Raw genomic sequence first — 7,555 nt, 5'->3', positions numbered from 1 at the left:
TCATCCTACGACGCAGCTGATGTTTAGAGGCTGATAAAGGATATTTGTAAGAGATCAGATGTGGTTTTGAGCGGTTTATATTGGTCAGAGAGAGAGAGAGAGAGAGAAAGAGAGAGAGAGAGAGAGAGAGGGATGGAGGGCATGTTTGTTTTCAACTACATCAGATGGAAAACATTCATGTAATTGCAAATCCCACTCAACACCACAACCTCAAAGCCCTCGTGCGGAGATACAAGTGATGATGAGGGAATATTTCTCATATACTGAACACACAAACAAGTGCATTCTGTCATTATTAAGAGTCGCCAGTTACAAATGCTTGCCATCCTTGGAAAAATGCTAAAGATGCATGTAATAATTGTGTAAAGCAAACATTTTTGATTTCTGGAAGAAAATAATTTATTTCAAATGACATAAATTTGCTGATTTCAAGAGGTTCTTTCAGGTGAAGAAACATGCTGAACTGAAAAACTGAAGTTTGGCTTCAAGGTGCAGTGTGTGATTTTTAGCAGCATCTAGTGGTGAGGTTACGAATTGCAACCAACAAAAGTTACGGTGGCCGACAGAAAATTCTTATTGGCTGAACTAAGCTTGCTTCCTTGCACGAAGTGCAACATAGTAACGAAACGCGTTTGTCCGTTTAGGGCCACTGTAGAAACATGTCGGCACATTTCAATGTAAGGGAACCGCGGTGTGTGTAGACAGAAACTGCTCATTCTAAGGTAATACAAATATAACGGTTCATGAAGTAAGGTCTTTATCCAGCACTGAAAACTTCTTTTTCAAGGTAGTGAGGAAACGCGCTCTGTAGCGCTGTGTGTTCGCTGTCGGCTACGCAAGAAACATGACGACACAATATGTCGACCTCCATAGAAGGGGGCGCCCGCGGTTATGGAGATATAAATGTCTCATTCTAAGGTAATAGAACATAACGGTTCATTATGCAAGGTCTTTATACACCACTGAAAACATAGTTATGGATCTTACATTGCATTTCTGTCAATAGATCCTCAGAAATATTACACATTGCACCTTTAATTGGAATTAACAATACAGTATATAAGAATATGTATTCTGACAAAATGACAAAGTGCAACATGTTATAAAAAGCTGCTTCAAATCTCGTCTTAACCAAATATTTGCTTAAAAATGTGACTGAGATATTTTAACAAGAATCATTCATGCAGTAATGCTTATTTGAAGACTTGCATTTGTCTTCTGCATCGCATTGTGTTATAACTGTGTTTGCAATTTGTCACATGGAGTGATAAAAAAACCCAGTAAAAGTACATGAACTACAAAGTCAGAGAAATGAACTATATAAATGGAGATTAAGGATTCAAATGAGTAATACTTATGTAAAATAATTTTTGTGAAACCCGTAGTCTGTCATAAACGGATGTTAAATAATCACTCCTGCTCAGAGGAAGCTCACATTTCAGTTCTCAACTCCCCTAAAGTCCCATTTGAACAGGATATTGGAACACGTACAGTATTCTGCGGATTCTCATTCAATAACATGTAAATGAGTGTTTCACATCCCCTCGGAGTTCTGCAAAATACAAATATAACATTAGCATACGTAAATTGTGGTTTGTGGAACAGCCAGGAGAAATAACACAATTATTGATCTTCAAACACAACAGTACCTTTACCTTAGTAACAGTTTAATATTACAGTGCGAAGCTGATCCAACAAGGAAATAAACTGGTTATGTTTGCAATAGAATAGCTTACGGCATACTGTATATACTGAAGATTGTTTTCATAAATAAAAAAGTGAAAGAATGTGTTATGACAACAAAAAATTAAATTAAAGTTTTACAAGAAAATACTATTTCAGTTTTTCTACTCCAAAATCATGTTTAATTCAACGTCTTACTTGCCTTTTCTTGTAATCATTTGTGAAAGTTACTAGAAATTAAATAGTAAATCACATGACCTCATTATGTGCATGCTTAATTCTGCAAGTCATGTCATCATCTAGAATTAAATATGTATTGTGAATTTTTTTTTATTGTGCATTACATTGTTGGATTGTTGGTGTGCACTGTTGTACTGCAGATTTTGGCAGTACAGGTCACAGATTCTATGCATATCTATGATATCAACCACACACACGTTGAGGAAACATGACGAGTCTATAATGACATAATGGACATTTACTCACTCAGTCACTCCATCACTCAAAACAATCTAATGGAAGCATTAATGAGTCTCTAATGAGTTTAGTGATGAAGAATTTAACGGAGAAGGACTTAAGATGACATAAACACAACATATACTGTACATCAGCTCCAATTTATTGGCCTATAAAATAACACTAATTTGCCGGGTTTAATATAGGGTTAAACTAGTCCCAGATGTTTTGACTGAAAGCAACTTACACTGATAAATCTAAAAATATAACTATATCAAGATTAACACCAGTAATGTTTTCCCTAAAGTACGCTTAATTAAAATGTCCTAATTGAACTAAAGCCTAATCCTGGCTTTATCCAAACCCTGTCTGTGAAACCGGGCCAGAATATACTTAACAAAAGTACTTTGTAAATTACAATCTGCACATGTGGCGTTTCTTTGTGGTGTGCATTACAACCAGAGAGAGAGTTGCGACAACGGAAGTTCTAAATGCTTGGTTGTCACGTGATTCACGTAGACCTCAGATAGTTCCAGGAAGTGCTTCGGCGCCAATTCAAATCGATGGAGTTAGAGAGCAGAACTGTGATTTTTTGGTAGTTTGTAGTCAACAAATGCGTTGGTTTGCAATATGTATATAATACATTGACATTTGGATATAGTATGTGTATGTAGTTACAGCAATATTGTTTTAAAAGATAAAAATCGGCTAATATTTAATGTTTATTGTGGTCAACCTGCCTTTGTTAACATATTTTCTGGCTAACTTTACCTTGGTTACAGACCGTTTTGCAGTTGTTTTGAAGTATTTTTGTGTTCTTAAACTTGTATGTTATTTAAGGGTTATCATGTAATGTTCACTATGGTTTCACAAGGACAGGAGACTTGCAGGAAACATGTGATTGTCTTAAAAAGCCATTGCAAACAAGTAAAATGTAAAATTGCATTCATCTTAATGTTTACAATGCTTACTTATTACTATATAAATGAATACATAATATACTTAATTTTAAAACAAAACATGATTATACACACACACATACATTATTTCCTAAGTGTCCAAGTACATTATTTTCTTAACATAATTTGTTAAATTCATGACATGCATCACTTTAATCTATAAAACCTATTTAGTTTAAATTAATTTTTAGTACATTTAGATAATACATATTTAATGTTTTGTTATATTAAACCCCCCAAAATGTCAGGTTATGCAACTGTCCGCACAAATGAACAGACTAAAATACTCATTTAAATGGTGTTTTAAGAATAAAAAAATAAAAATGAAATTCTATGGCATCATTTTACCCTTTCATATAAACAAATTTTATACATTTCAGTAGATTTATAGCTGTTGAGATAATTGAAAAACCTTTTTTCTAGCAATTTGCATGTCAGGGTGGCACAACTGCAAACATGGCTCTCTTATTATGGTAATTGCAGTGTGCATGATAATGCATTGTCCAGAGGAGCCTTAATGATCCTTGTAGATCTCTATCAAATTCTGGTAAAAACTGCTTTCAAGTATGGGTAGGTTGGTATACTTTCAGGTGAATTTAAACACTTAGAAATGTTCACAACTGAAACTTGTTTAAATACATTGTTCATGACACAAAAATATACATCAGTTTTGAAAAGATTTAAAAAAAAACATGTATTTGTTTATTTGTCAATGACCTATATATATTTATATATAGACTTTTGCACAGATTTAGCACAAAGGGATTTATAAATGTCTAATAAACTGCACGTCAAGCATGTTATCTGCCCTTTCCTCTTTGTTGTTCTTGTAGCCTACTGTCCGACACAGAGAGCAGAAAATATGCTCGAGTCAGGAGCAATTTGAATAGAACTAAACATTTTGTGCTAATCATACTTTGTGAAAAAGTGCAGATACACCTAAGACCAGCACTGGGAAGTTTAATGTTTATTAAAAATAAGGAGCAAGTAAAGTCTTGCAAAATCCAAGGAGCTGAGACTGAAGGTGAGGGTACAGTGTCAGTGCAGGAGTCTTCAGGATCAACTGAATCGCCTTTGTGCTTCTTGTGTTGAAAGAGATAAAGGAAACAAAAATGGGATAAATTATGTAGTAGTTTGTATATAATACAGTTATGGTATTTATAATACCCCATTTAGCCTAGTGTGATTTGATCTAGATCACGGCTTGCTGCCGTTTTAAGCATGGTTTTTAATCTTACTTTATAAACTTCCATCTCCCTTTCCCATCAATACAAATCAGCTGCGCTGAAACATAATATAGACAGGTAATAGTCGAAAGAAACACAATTAATAAAAAACTCCAACGTTTTTGCTTACTTAAATATGAAATCTAAAATAAGGATTTTTCCCGTTATTGCACATTTGGTTTCATTCCATATTAAATGTGCAATAACGTGATTATTGCTCTCTAAATTAGTAGTTTTAGGGGACGTTATCAGGTAACATAAAGGTCATTGGATAAACTTAGTACCGTATAACAAACCACGAACAGCCGTTCTATTAATGCATGTTTACGTTATCATTTGTTGTTTAATAAGAGGGAAAGACTTCTAAACAACATTTATTTACATATTCAAGCATGAATATGGAATGAAACCATATTAAATGTGCAATAACGGGAAAAAAATCCTTATTTTAGATTTCATATTTGAGTAAGCAAAAACGTATGGTTGGAGTTTTTTATTAAGTGTTTCTGTTGACTCATTTTATCAATTACAACTATCACACTCCCCAATGTTATATTTAACCCCTGTTTAGTCTTTCCCTCTTATTACACAACAAAGGATAAACATTAATTAATAAAACGGGTTTAACCATTAATAGGCTGTTCGTGGTTTGCGGTAACGTTACTAACTTTATCCAATGACCTTTATTTTACCTGATAACGTCCCCTAAAACTACTAATTTAGAGAGCAATAATCAACTAGCATGCTTTTTAATACATAAGTTAATTTGATTCAGATGTACTGATAATATGCAATCTTATTCTTTAAACGTCTTACCCTTTAAAAGTGCATCACAAACGGTCTGTTCTGCTGTAACTCTACCGCGCTGCTGCTACTTCCGGGAACTATTGAGAGGCTCCGCGAGCCGCCATTGCAGTAAAAAAACGTTCCATTGGAGTCAATGGAGTTGTCGCAACTCTCACTCTATATGGCTCTGGGTGCTACGAATAGCTGAAATGCCTCATAGATATTTGGTCGGAAGAACACATCTCCCGGATGTTGGACACTACACACAAAAACACCGAAGTGTACAAGAAGATCAGCTATAAAATGAAAGAGAGGGGTTATGAACGGTCCTTCGAGCAGTGCCGCGCAAAGGCGAAAAAACTCCGACAGCATTACATAAAGGTAGGAGACCACCTTGCCAAAAGTGGACATTGATTTGTTCCGGTTCGTGGGTCGTTTGTGTTCTCATTACAAACGAACCGCTCCAGGGTTCGTATGGAATCGATCCGAGACCAACTCTTCTAGGCGGTCTCGGCTCGGTTGTTTTGTTCTGATTCAGAGTGCGATTGTTGTGTTCACATATGACCAAACCAACCGGGCCAAAATGGAAACGCCCCTTTGTTTCGGAACAACGTCTCCAATCGATCCAGGTGTGAAAGCACCCTAATGGCTCGTTTCCACTGAGCGGTACGGTACGGTACAGTTCGGTACGGTACACAATTATTTGCGTTTCCACTGTCAAAAGTTGTGAATGGTACCAAAAAGCCGAACCGTACCGTACCACTTTTTGGGTACCCTTCCGTTGGGGTACCTAGCACAGTGGTACGGTACTAAAGGGTGGAGCTAGACTCACTGCAAAACGCTGATTGGTTGACAGAGATCGTCACTTGCGCGAGGGGAATGGCAACATAAGAAGCGCCATTTTTTAATATACAGTTGGAATATAATACTACGGTTATTCTTTCACGAAATGTAGTTTTAAGAGTTTTTGAGGCGAGAATGTAGTTGTTTAAAGCTCAAATCTGCGGTTTATTTATAATGATTTATGATAATTTGATCCATTCTAGGCGATCACCGGGCGCTCGGCGTTCATGTTCCCCACCTGGAACAGCCTTTCCTCGGCTAGTCGTTCTGACGTTTGCCGCTGACTCTGTAGCAGCTAGTGGTAATTCGTCTTGTGTATATCTAACGGGTGATCTTTGGTCTGGTGAATCGATAATTCGTTCCCTGGCCAATCGTTTTGGCTGAGGGCTAAGTGAAGTTTCATATATTTAGGCTATAACTTTTCCGTTGTAAAGTTAACGTTAGACTAGCGCTGAATTTGTATATTTGACTGAATTGTTTGCTTTATTTCTTATTGTATAGCTTCTTGTAACGTTACCTTTTACTTATACTTTTATAATGGCTATTATTGATAGAACTGAAATTTAACAAAAAGAGATAGGGTTGAGTTTTGTCATTTTTTATTACAAGATTATCACTGTAATGTTGTTTATTGCAACATTTGTACAAATGCACATATTGCCTGGAATATGTTTAATATTTTTTTAAATTTAAACGAAAAGATGCAGGGTTGTGTTTTATATTTCGTTTTGTTATAAATAGGCTAACGTTAAACATGTATAGAATCAGGTCTATACATTGCCTGAACCACATTTGTGTGCCTATAATGTTTAAAATTTATTTAAATGAAAACGAAAAGAGGCAGAGTGGTGTTTTATAACATATTTCGTTTTATTGTTGCCTAAAATGTACATGCAGAACGCACTGTTCCATTTGGAGAATTACCGGACTCGCGTCCTCAGGAGTTCTTCTACTGAGAACTTTACATACTTGGTATTGAGAAATGCCTAATGTCGGCGCTTGTCTTCTTGTGACAAACATGACGAGAAGCAAGGACAAGATCTGCGTTATGCCATCCATTGGTGTTTACTCTGTCGCTTTCTTCTTCGCGCGAAAATCACATTGATCGCTTCTTTCCGGCAAACACCACGCCTATCAAGTAGGGTACTGTTGGCGGTGGAAACGCTAGCTGGATCATGGTTTACTGACCCGACCCGACCCGAACCGTACTGTACCGTACCGTACTGCTCAGTGGAAACGAGCCATAAGACCGTGCCCCGCAGCACAGTTTACTTGTAACTGATTTCGCAGATAATTTTGTAATAAATAAATTTCATACTAAACATTTATTTTTCATCCATTTTGTTCGGTTAGCTCTGCTGGTTGACGTTGTTCGTTGTACATAATGAATGTTGTGACTGTTGGTCGTGTGGTTTTTGTCCCGCCCCTCCTCCACTCTGATTGGACGGCTGTGTAAAAAGTGACTGATGAGCGCAGCGTTTTACTCAAAGTTGAACATTTTTCAACTCTGGGCGACCAGTACATAACGCCGGGCGCTCAGCGCTTGAGCGTTAAATACACGCTCAGCGCCTCAGCCTTGGTGCCTTGGTGAGCGTAAGAGAC

This window comes from Siphateles boraxobius, unplaced genomic scaffold (assembly GCF_051911475.1).
Source record: "Siphateles boraxobius isolate OS27281-9 unplaced genomic scaffold, OSU_SipBor_1 86, whole genome shotgun sequence".
In the NCBI taxonomy this organism is placed as follows: Eukaryota; Metazoa; Chordata; class Actinopteri; order Cypriniformes; family Leuciscidae; genus Siphateles; species Siphateles boraxobius.
This window is presented reverse-complemented; position numbering follows the sequence as displayed.